Consider the following 12,977-nt stretch of genomic DNA (forward strand, 5'->3'; position numbering starts at 1 on the left):
CACCCTCGTAAACACCCCACCGCCATCCAATTAGCACTAGGCACCAAAGACTGGAAACTCAGTTTAAACTTGGGACCAGAAGAAAGCTTAAAATCCCTGGCTGATTCAGTTTCAACCAGTTTAGTTTAAAAACAAAACAAAACAAAAAACAGGCATGTGGAAAGAAGGCAAGTTATGTAGAAATGTAAGCACAGCATAGCTCTCTCATTCATATTTCAGGTAAGAACTTCAAGTTTTGTTTATCATTTGGCTGATACTGTTGGGTGAATTAAGAGAATGCAACAGACTTCCCAAAATTCAATGCAAAGTACTCAGTTACATCCTTCCAAAAATTTCCTAAGACCCCCTCAGCCCATAATGTCACAGATATCTGGATCTAATCTCTGGGGCATTACCTTGTTGGGTTCATCATTTATTGGTATAAAAAATGACTTTGACAATCCCCAGTGAGTCCCAATACTATTCTAGAAACTCAAAAGAAACCAAACACTAACAAAAAGTCAAAATGAAAATAAATACTAAGACCGACAGCCTGGGCAACATAATGAGACCCCATCTCTACAAAAGAAAAAACAAAAAAAAGTTTTTTTTTGAGATGGAGTCTCGCTCTGTCACCCAGGCTGGAGCTCAGTGGCACAATCTCGGCTCACTGCAACCTCTGCCTCCTGGGTTCCAGCTATTCTCCTCCCTCAGCCTCCCGAGTAACTGGGATTACAGGTGCACACCACCACGCCCGGCTAATTTTTGTATCTTTAGTAGAGATGGAGTTTCACCAGGTTGGCCAGGCTGGTCTTGAACTCCTGACCTCAAGTAATCCACCTGCCTTGGGCTCCCAAAGTGCTGGGATTACAGGCATTAGCCACCGTGCCTAGCCCCCCAAAAACTTTTTAAATTAGCTGGTAAAGTGGTGCATGCCTATAGTCTCAGCTACTCAGGAGGCTGAGATGGGAGGGTTGCTTGAGCCTAGGAGTTCAAGGTTGCAGTATCACACCACTGCACTCCAGTCTGAGTGACAGAGCAAGACCCTATCTCTAAAAGAACAAAAAGTACTAAGACTGACCATACACCACATTATTCTTCCCTCACTTCATTTACATTGTCTTTTACCCAGAGGATGCCCTTTTAAAGATGATATTTATATAGGTTTATATGTTCAATTAGCTTGAACATTTGAATAGTATAACTTTCAAATCTCCTAGTAAAGTTTGCAGCACTACACAGAATCACGTTTTTAAAAAAAATTTCAGATCTGTTCAAAAAAAGGATAATAATAAACACCTATGTAGTCAGCACCCAGTTTAATAAATAAAAATTACCATATAATATAAAAGTAGATACATAGACCAGTGGAAAAGAATAGAGAACCCTGAAATAAAGCCAAATACTTACAACCAAGTAACCTTTGACAAAGCAGACAAAAACATAAATTAGGGAAAGGACACTATATTCAATAAATGGTGCTGGGAAAATCGGATTGCCACATGTAGAAGGATGAAACTGCATCCCTATCTCTCACTATATACAAAAATTAGCTCAAGATGGATCAAAGACTTAAATCTGGAAGATAACCTAGGAAAAACTTTTCTTGACATTGACCTAGGTAAAGAATTTATGACAAAGACCCCAAAAGCAAATGCAACAAAAACAAAAATAAATAAATGAGACCTAATTAAACTAAAAAGCTCCTGCACAGCAAAAGAAATAATCATCAGAGTAAACCTACATAATTGGAGAAAACGTTTGCAAACTATACATCCAACAAAGGCCTAATATTTACAAGGAATTTACAAGGAACTCAATCAAAAGAGGGCATACAAATGGCTAACAAACATGAAAAAAAAAGCTCAACACTGTTAATCATCAGGGAAATGCAAATTAAAACCACAGTGAGATACCACTTTTTTTTTTTTTTTTTTTTTTTTTTAGGCCGATTCTTGTTCTGTTGCCCAGGCTGGAGTGCAGTGGCATAATCTCGGGTCACTGCAACATCCGCCTCCCAGATTCAAGTGATTCTCCTGCCTCAGCATCCCAAGTAGCTGAGATAACAGGCACCCATCACCACACCCAGCTAATTTCTGTATTTTTAGTAGAGATGGGGTTTCACCATGCTGGCCAGGATGGTCTCAAACTCCTGAACTCAAGTGATTTATCCACCTCGGCCTCCCAGAGTGCTGAGATTACAGGCGTGAGCCACCAAGCCCAGCCAAGAATAGCCGTTATTAAAAAGTCGAAAAAGAATAGATGTTGGCATGGATATGGTGAAAAGAGAATGCTTAGTCACTTCTGGTGGGAATGTAAATGAGTACAACCATTACGGAAAACTATGGAGATTTATCAAAGAACTGAAAGTAGATCTGCCATTCACTTTGGCAATCACACTACTGGTTTTCTACGCAAAGGAAAAGAAGTCAATATATCAAAAAGACACTTGGACATGTATGTTTACTGCAGCACAATTCACAACTACAAAGATATGGAAACAACCCAGGTGCCCATCAAACAATGAGAGGATTTTTAAAATGTGATATATATGTACACCAGGGAATACTACTCAGTCATAAAAAGAATGAAATAACACCCTTTGCAGCAGCTTGGAGCCAGAGGCCATTATTCTAAGTGAAGTAACTTAGGAATGGAAAACCAAATACCACACGTTCTCACTTATAAGTGAGAGCTAAGCTATGGGTATGCAAAGGCATACAGAGTAAGTCTAATGGACATTGGAGACTCAGAAGCAGGAAGGGCGGAAAGGGGTGAGGAATAAAAAGCTACATATTAGGTATAATGTACACTACTCAGGTGACAGGTGCACTAAATTCTCAGACTTCAGCACCGTACAATTCTTCCGTGTAACTAAAAACCACTTGTACCCCAAAAGCTATTGAAATTAACAATACGTATTAATTTAAAAAGAAAGAAACAAAGAAAAGGTGAATTTGTTGTTAGTCCCAATGTCTAAGGAAAAACAGAGATTAATAGCAAAGAGATGTTTAAATGGGTGGGGGCAATATTTCCTTATTGTAAAAGAAATATATCTTAAACAGAGGCCTTACTAATAGCTTAACAGGATTAGACCCCTCTCAGTAAAGTTCAAACTATGTCTTTTTGGAATTAAATTTGATTCTCATCCATTAAGTCAGGGCTTCTTAAACCTCTGAATGAATCATCCTTAATGCTTTATAATTATTTAACACAACATTATCCATCACATGGATGTCTCACCAGTGCATGGCCATTAGTAACCAGACATCTCATGAACCTACTCATTCATATTTCATTTGAAAATAGTACTAGCCTTATATTTGTTATAACAGTCCTGTTCATTATACTTATGGACAGAACATCTGGTCACTGTACTTTGAATGAATAAACTGCCATAACTCTTGGCCAGCTTTTAAGTTCCATTAGTGTTTTATTACTCTCCTTTAATTTTGTAAGAAATTAAAGGCAGTGAAAACATTGATAAATCTCGAGGTTTTCAAATTTTAAAATTTGTTCCATAAAGTGTGTGCCTCTATTACTATTAACAGACAAGGATATTGCAAACTGAGAGATAGTGTCTTCTGGAAATCACTTACAGACCATCAAATAAGCCCTTACTTATGAACATGCTAGATGAACATCCTATAAAGTTAGAATGTAGGTGAACAACACTTTGCTTGTATAAATCAATCCAACTATTTACTAATGCCTCCCACAAGGGGAACTGAGCTGCCCCCTTTCCCCTAAGGCCTGATAGAGGAAAACCTGTACAATATCATTGAATAACTCTGTTCTCATACAGCAAGCCAGCCATGCCTGATAATTCCTTTTGCCCTTTCTTTGTTCACATGTGCCATATGATAGACTACACAAGCGTGGTGCTACCAAGCATCTATTTAAGGAGCCCCAAAAACTATGGGTGCAAAAAAATAAAAAATAAGCAAAAACAAAATCATTCTAATGGTCTCCAAAAATTCTGAATATGAGATCTGATTTTGGAGAAGAGAAGCATTTGATAGAATCACCAGAGGGAATATTGTAATAAATCTACCATTTTTACCTTTATACAAAACAAATTTAGGCCTGGAGTCTCTTGCATTTCTTTGTAATCAAATTTAGATGGATTTTTTTCCCCCTTGGAAGTCTTTGAGATCCCCCCAGAGATTTGCAATAAGCTGATGTCCGCTTGTGCTGACAACCTTTCGCCATTTGTAAAGCAATTGCTGGGTTGCTTCTGAGAGCTGGTAGAAATTGAATGTCTGCCTCGGGACACCAAATTATGATGCAACACAAACTGTCCATCATGAACTGGGTGTCACCTGAACCACCAAATATAAAACTGAATTGCCTAGCAGGAATTCATTATAAAACAGAAGTGGAGCCGGGCGCGGTGGCTCAAGCCTGTAATCCTAGCACTTTGGGAGGCCGAGACGGGCGGATCACAAGGTCAGGAGATCGAGACCATCCTGGCTAACACGGTGAAACCCCGTCTCTACTAAAAAATACAAAAAAAAAACTAGCTGGGCGAGGTGGCGGCCACCTGTAGTCCCAGCTACTCGGGAGGCTGAGGCAGGAGAATGGCGTAAACCCGGGAGGCGGAGCTTGCAGTGAGCTGAGATCCGGCCACTGCACTCCAGCCTGGGCGACAGAGCGAGATCCCGTCACAAAAAAAAAAAAAAAAAAAAAAAAACAGAAGTGGAATATACAAAACTGGATCTGAACAGGTCCAGAATACACAAGTATGCTGCATAAGCAGGGAACTTTGTAATTCCAACTACTCTTCCACCTCTCCCTCGCCCCACACTGACAGCCTCATGAGGAATTCCCTATGAACAGTTAATGGAGGAAGAAAGAGCATGGGCCTGGATTTGCGTGCTACGTCAGCCCCAGATGAATGAGAATGGCCTCTCCACTACAGTGAACCTCATTCAGTGGAGGCTTCAAAGTCACTAATGAAAGAAAATCTCTCCAGCGGGCAGAACTTGAAGCAGCATATCTAGTTGTACACTTTGTTTGTAAGGAAATATTGCCTGAGGTACACATCTACATTGACTCATGGGCAGCATCTTAACAGATTGACCACCTTTCAGGCACTTAAACGAAAAACAATATTGGAAAAGCAGTAAAAAGGAAGTCTGGGAAAGAACTACATAAAATGGTCAGAGTATTAAGATATCTGTGCCTCAAGTAAACGCTCTTTAAATACTAGGGTTTCCTAATCCCAGGGTTCTCAACCATGACACAAACTTACTGTATGCAGAGCATCCAGATTGGCTGCTCCGTATCACCCAGTGGAACTTAGAAGCAAGGAGAACTAATGCAAATATGAAGCTCATACTACCTGCTGGGCCAAGGGTAATAAAGACCTTTGTCTCTGACCCAGGAGTCTCATGTTTTTTTGTCAGTACCCATGGAATAGTAGCAGGCAAACTTATTAGTTTAGAAGTGACATAACATCTCAGGCTTTTCACAGTTGTTGGAAGTTCTGGCAATGAGGACAAGATGCTGACAGAGATATGGCTTTCAGGAAGAGGAAAGTACAATAGCCTCTTTGCAGGCCTGGTTGGAAGATCTGAGAGATTCCTGGGGATCCAGTAGTGACTGTTCTCATCCAAGTAGTGAGTGAGAGGTGTAGAATGAGGATACCCACTGTTCTACCTGTTAATGGGGCTGAGAGGTAAGAGTCAGGATTGAAGCAAGCTGTCCAAATGGTGCTTGGTGATTGTTCTTTCTCTTCTGGGCGGAAGGAGGGGGGGCATTATTATGATGAAACAGTAAGCCCCATGGCACCAGCCAACAAGCAATAAGGCAGTGGCCACTAGTTAAGGGGTCCCCACAACTAAAATAAATAGTGTTGGTAGTGAGGATATAGATGTTTGGGTAAACCGCAAACAGAATTTGTTTACTTAAACCTGGATCACCACCAGTCACTTGAAACTGAAAGTAAGAGCAGATTGCTTATTGACACAGAGCCGTACTTAAGAGCCTGGTAAAATCATTGCTCTCTGCCCCAGAGACAAACATTATCTTTATCTCGCTAGGCTATTACTTTCTATAGTAAGTTTGAAATATCTCTTAGATGTCTTTGTGAAGATGTCAAATAAGCACTTAGATTTATAAGTCTAGAATTCTGGGGAGAAGTCAGGGCAAGAAATAGAGATTTGGGAGTACTTGGTATATAACTAACGTTTATTGGGTACTTACTACATGCCAGGCATATCAAAGTAGTTTATGAATATTTTCTCAGTTGCACTCCCAACATCCCTATGAGGTTGGCACTGTGTTATTGTCTTTATTTTAAAGATGAAGAAACAGAAAATTTCCCCAAGGCCACATAGCTACTGGGAGCAAAACCGGAAGAAAAACCCAGGCAGGTTGACCCCAGAGCCCATGTTCATTACTACTATGCTGTGCTACCTGGTACACAGATGGTATTTAAAGACTTGGGATGAGTTGAGGATACCCGTGGGTAGTATGTAGAAAAGAGAAAAGGGGACTGAAGTACTGCAACATTTAATGATGTCCTTCAGAATTTCCAATTCCTCTTGTCTGGTTCTACACTTAATAGACAAATGCTTATACCTGTACAAATTACCAACTCCAGTTCTCAAACTAGATCTATCAGTTGTTGTAAATTGATAAATTAACATTCTTATTTATAATTGCTCTTTTATATGTATGGCTGGTTTTATTCCATTTCCAGAATGTTATTTCCCTTTAATTAATTAATGAAGACAGAATGTCTGGACCAGTAACGACCTCCTAAGATACTGACACTCTGTGAGGTACTATCTGAAGCAAACAGGCCTTCTTGGGCATCTCTTTGGCCACAATATGGCACCATACCAGGAATCTGAGGAAGCAGAGGTTCCACATGGTTTGTTGAAAATTCAAGGGGAAAACAACATCTGAACTGAAAATGCTTAACTCAGAGCTCTCCTCAAATAGTAAATACTATTTCAGGAACTGTTGATAAGCTTTGGCAAGACGCTGCCCTCAGAAAGAACCATGGCAGCTGAGAAGTAGCGAGTACCAGGTATGGGTTCTGTGGTATAAGCATGAGGGGCTCCGCAAAGGTGCTCTTCTCTTTAGTGTCAAGCAATTATGTGTACATATACACAGGGTACATTAGATGTTCCAATTCTTCTCCGTCTTTGATTTTATTCTTGAAACAAAAGATTCATTTGTAACTTTTATTTCAGTTGCCGTCACTGAGTCTTAGCAAAATAACAGTCCCTTAGTTGTTCAGAAATTCATTTTTATTTTTAGTTATATGGCTGCATAATAGTTGTACATATTTATAGAGCACATATGATGCTTTTATACAGGCATATAGTATGTAATCATCAAATCAGGGTAATTGGGGTATTCATCATTTCAAGCATTTATTGATCATCATTTCTTTGTGTTAGGAACATTCCAATTCAACTATTTTAGTTATTTTTAAATATACAATAAATTGTTGTTAACTACAGTCACCCTGTTGTGCTACCAACTACTACAACTTATTCATTCTATTTAACTATATTGTTGTATCCATTAACCATTCCCTGTTAATCCCCCTGTACCTCCTATTCTCCCCAGCTTCTGGTAACCATCATTCTAGTCTCTATCTCCATGACTTCAGTTTTTTTTTAGCTCCCATATGTGAATGAGTACATGCGATATTTGTCTTTTTGTGACTGGCTTGTTTTATTTAATATAATGTCCTCCAGTTCCATCCATGTTGTTATAAATAACAGAATTCCATTGTATATTTGTATCACATTTCCTTTATGCATTCCTCCATTGATGGACATTTAGGTTGCTTCCGTATCTTGGCTATCATAAATAGTACTGCCATAAATATGAGAGTGCAGTTATCTCTTCAATATACTGATTTCCTTTCTTGTGGGCATACACCCAGCAGGGGGATTGTTGGATCATATAGTAGTTCTGTTTTTAGTTATTTGAGAAACCTCCATACTGTTCTCCATAGTGACTGTACTAATTGACATTCCCACCAACAGTGCACAAGTATTCTCCTTGCTACACATCCTTGCCAGCCTTCTCAAGAAATATTTTGACAACTTCCAAGGTCCAATTATTTCGACACTCAATTTTTAGACAGCAATTACTTGTAGAGTTTGGTTATTGAAGAGAATGAGGAAGCTCTTCCTAGTCAAAAAGATTTTGTGCCCCATCCTTTATTTCAAGGAAACCTTTCCTGACAACCTTGGTCAGGTTCCTACTGTAAGATCCCATAGTCCCCTATACTTCATCACTACATTCATCACCTTTGAAATTAAGTGATTACTATCTGAGAACAAAGACTATATCTGTGTTATTCATTGCCATGCCACCAATACCTAGCATAGTTCCTGGCACATGGAAGGTGCTCAACAAATATTGGTTAAATGACAGAATGAGTGAAAAACACTAAACACAGATAAGACAGCTTCCAGCAACATTTAACTACAAGATTGTCAAGATCTTGAAGTTTGTGCAGTGACCAAGACTTGGGCAAAGAAAGTTGAGAAGATATTTCTAAATTATTGATATATGATGCTACCTACAATTATTGAAATATGATGTTACTTTTGTGAAAGGAAAATGAATCTTGGGGCCCCAAAATCACTAAGCTAAATGGAAAAGTCAACCAAGGAACTGCTTAGGGCAAACCTGCCTCCCATTCTCTTCAAAGCCACCCCTCTGCTCACTGAGATAAATGCATGTATGATTGCCTCCTTTGGAGAGGTTAATCAGAAACTCAAAAGAATGCAACCATTTGTCTCTTATCTACCTATGTCCTGGAAGCCCCTTCCTCACTTCGAGTTGTCCCACCTCTGCTTCAAGTTGTCCTGCCTTTTCCAGACCAAACCAGTGTTCATCTTACATATGTTAATTAATGTCTCATCTCGCCCTAAAATGTATAAAACCAAACTGTGCTCTGACCACCTTGGGCACATGTCATCAGGACCTCCTGAGGCTGTGTCATGGGTGTGTGTCCTCAACCTTGGAAAAATAAAGTTTCTAAATTAACTGAGACCTGTCTCAGATATTCAAGGTTCACACTTTCATTCTATACCCATAGAAATTAATGCAAATATTGAAGTACATTAAGTCACCTTATCATGCTATCTCAACATGGTAAAACTCATGAATTTCCTCTGTTCTATTGGTCATTGATATGGTTTGGCTGTGTCCCCACCCAAATCTCATCTTAAATTGTAGTTCCCATAATCCTCATGTGTCATGGGAGGGACCAGATGGAGATAATTGAATCATGGGGGTGATTGCCATCATGCTGTTCTCATGATAGTGAGTTCTCACAAGATCTGATGGTTTGATAAGGGGCCACCCCCTTTAGCTGGCACTCACTTCTCTCACCTGCCGCCATGTAAAACATGCCTATTTTGCCTTCTGCCATGATTGTAAGTTTCCTGAGGCTTCCCTAGTTATGAGGAACTGTGAGTCAATTAAACCTCTTTTCTTCATAAATTATCCAGTCTTGGGTATATCTTCATAGCAGCATGAAAACAGACTAATACAGAAAATTGGTACCACAGAGAGTGGGGTACTGCTATAAGGATATCCAGTTATGTGGAAGTGACTTTGGAACTGGGTAGCAGGCAGAAGTTAAAACAGTTTGGAGGGCTCAGAAGAATACAGGAAAGTTTGGAACTTCCTAGAGACTTGGAGGGCTCAGAAGACAGGAAAATGTGGGAAAGGTTGGAAGTTCCTAGAGACTTGTTGAATGGCTTTGACCAAAATGCTGATAGTGATATGGACAATGAAGTCCAGGCTGAGGTGGTCGCAAATGGAGATGAGGAACTTGTTAAGAACTGAAGTAAATGTCACTCTTGCAATGCAAAGAGACTGGTAGTTTTTGGTTCTCATTCTCTCTCCTGCTGCCAAGTGAAGAAGGATGTGTTTGCTTCCCCTTCCACCAGAATTGTAAGTTTCCTGAGGCCTCCCTAGCCATAAGAAACTGAGTCAATTAAACCAGTTTTGGGTATTTCTTCATAGCAGCATGAGAATGGACTAATAGAGTCACGTTGGCAAAAAAAAATTCTAGCCAAAGATAATTTATATTGTAAACTGCTCCTTTAATTTCTGTGGCCTTTAGTGATAAGATCTCATCTTGGCTCTTTTTTGTGTCATTTTAAATGTCTCATTGGATCAATGAAGTTGCCTACTGAACTGCTTTTGTATAAACTCCACACATAAGGCCTATCTCGCAACATATCATTTAAGATTCTCATAAAATCACAATTTGATACAGGTGGTGCAATTTTATAGCATGAACAACAATGACTTTACCAAACTATTTATTACATTCATAAAATTTAGACCTCTTAACAATTTTGATCTCTTGCACCATTATCTTAGAGTTAAGTAAGGCATGTTTAGGACCCTCAAATTGTCAGGGGTATATTAAGCTTCTTTTAGGGCCTTGCTACTCAAAATAAGGTCTGTAGAAGAGCAGCAGCAGCACCTGGTGCTTAATACTGTGTTGCCCCGGGATGCATATGTTGAAGCCTAACCCCCAGTTTGATGTTATTTGGAGATGCGGCCTTTGGGAGGTAATTAGATTTAGATGAGGTTATGAGACTAGGGCCCTTGTGATGGAATTAGTGCCCTTATAAGAAGAGACGTAAGAAACCTGGCTCTCTCACTGTCTCTCTCTCTCTCTCTCTCTCTCTCTCTCTGCCATGTGAGGGCACAGCAAGAAGGCAGCATCTTATAAGCCAAGAAGAGATCCCTCATCAGATCCAAACCATGCTTGCCAGCCTGATCTAGAACTTCCAGCCTTAAGAACTACGAGGAGTAAATTTCTGGATTTTAAGCCACTCAGTCAGTCTATGGTATTTTGTTATGGCAGCCTGAGCTGACTAAGACACCTGGGCACCTGTTCAAATTGAAGAAACTCAGACCCTACCCCAGACCTGTTGAATCAGGATCTGTATTTCACATAATCCTCAAGTGATTTGTACACTTGCTATATGTACCACTGAAGTTTGAAAAACTCTATTTTGGGGACCTATTTCAAGACAGAGTAAAAACCCGATGAACATTTCAATTACAGGAAAAAGGTTGCCCAGCATCGAATTCTTCAATATGCTCCAAATCAGAAGTACACAATCTTGTACCAGTCACTGAAAATGAAATCTACAAGGTCAGTTTTCCCTGCATACGGTTTGGCTCTGCTTTCACTTTAACTGGATTCCATCTTTGAGGCCGGAGGTACTGTGTTAAGATATAAGTAAACTAGCAGAAGACAAGAAGTCTTTCAACAAGTGTTCTTTATTACAGTAAAAACCATCCCAGCCAACGCCACCCTAAAATCACACATTCGTATGTCAAAGAGAACTAACATTAACAGGAACTTGAAAGGAGCGAAAATCTTCACTAAGTTAAATCACATGTTTCCTGACTCATTTAAGTCCCCTCATGCAAATTTTTGGTTGTCCCAGTATTATTGATGGACCAACAGAGCTTCAGCTTCCTCTTCAGTGGTCTTTAGCAGATTTCCAAGCTCCAGAATGACACTGTTAAGGGATTCAAGAGAAACAGCACACACCTGCACTTTTTGCCCCCTGCATCACAAGTACCTACAATACTATCACTTTTATTACTAGAGCAGTATCTAGAACTAGGTAAAGTTGTGCTTGATGTCTTCTTAGTCAGGTTTTTTTAAAATAGAGTTTGTTTGTATTTATTTATTTATTTATTTATTTTTGAGATAGAGTCTTGCTCTGTTGCCCGGGCTGGAGTGCAGTGGCACAATCTCAGCTCACTGCAGCCTCCACCTCCCGGATTCAAACAATTCTCATGCCTTGACCTTCCGAGTTCCTGGAATTACAGGCGCATTCTACCAAAATAATTTTTGTATTTATAGTAGAGACAGGGTTTCACCACGTTGGCCAGGCTGGTCTCGAACTCCTGACCTCAAATGTAAAAGACTTTTTAGAGTAGTCTTAGTTTCATGAGAAAATTGGGTGGAAGGTACAGGGATTTTTTATACATGCCCTGCCCCCACACTTGCATGGACTCTCCCATTATCAACATCCCCCACCAGAGTGGTACATTTGTTAAAATTAATCACTCAAAGCTCATAATTTACATTAGACTTCACTACTGGTACTGTATATCCTATGGGTTTGGGAAAATTTATAATGCCAAGTATCCACGTTTATAGCACATACACAGTAGTTCCACTGCCCTAAAAATCCTAAAAATCCAGTTTCACTTTTAACCACATACTTACCCTAAGTGAAGCAACAGCATGACCTAATTGTGCCCAAAAGCAAGAAGGGACAAGACACAACCGAAGACCTCATACTCCTAATTATTTTTTCTTTTTTTTTTTGAGACAGAGTTTCGCTCTTGTCACCCAGGCTGGAGTACAATGGCCCAGTCCTGGCTCACTGCAACCTCTGCCTCCCAGGTTCAAGTGATTCTCCTGCCTCAGCCTCCTGAGTAGCTGAGATTACAGGTGTGCACCACCACACCCAGCTAATTTTTGTATTATTAGTAGAGACGGGGTTTTACCATCCTGGCCAGGCTAGTGTGGAACTCCTGACCTCAGGTGATCCACCCACCTCGGCCTCCCAAAGTGCTGGGATTATAAGCGTGAACCACTGCACCCAGCCATACTCCTGATTTTTATAACCTTATAACCAAAGTCATTCCTGTTACAGGATATCAGAGTACAGATGGATATTTTTGAGAAGCGACATCAAAATAGTTTACATATCAGGCTCAATACCCTCATACACTGTCGGCTTCAGTCTGCCTTTTACAGATGGTATTTACCACCTCCAGGAAAACAGTGTACTTCCTTGGGTTGCCTACAACATATGACAAAATAAAATTTCCCAACTTATCTTGTAAAAGTCCCATGAGCTCCAAGGGGAGGGGGCCAATGTTTTATTTATCTTTGTATCACAATGCCTACCACACAGTAAGTGTGCCCCCAAAACTTGCTGAGATGAAATGAGAGAAGCCAATGC

This window comes from Trachypithecus francoisi, unplaced genomic scaffold (genome assembly GCF_009764315.1).
Source record: "Trachypithecus francoisi isolate TF-2019V2 unplaced genomic scaffold, Tfra_2.0 Lachesis_group5, whole genome shotgun sequence".
Classification (NCBI taxonomy): domain Eukaryota; kingdom Metazoa; phylum Chordata; class Mammalia; order Primates; family Cercopithecidae; genus Trachypithecus; species Trachypithecus francoisi.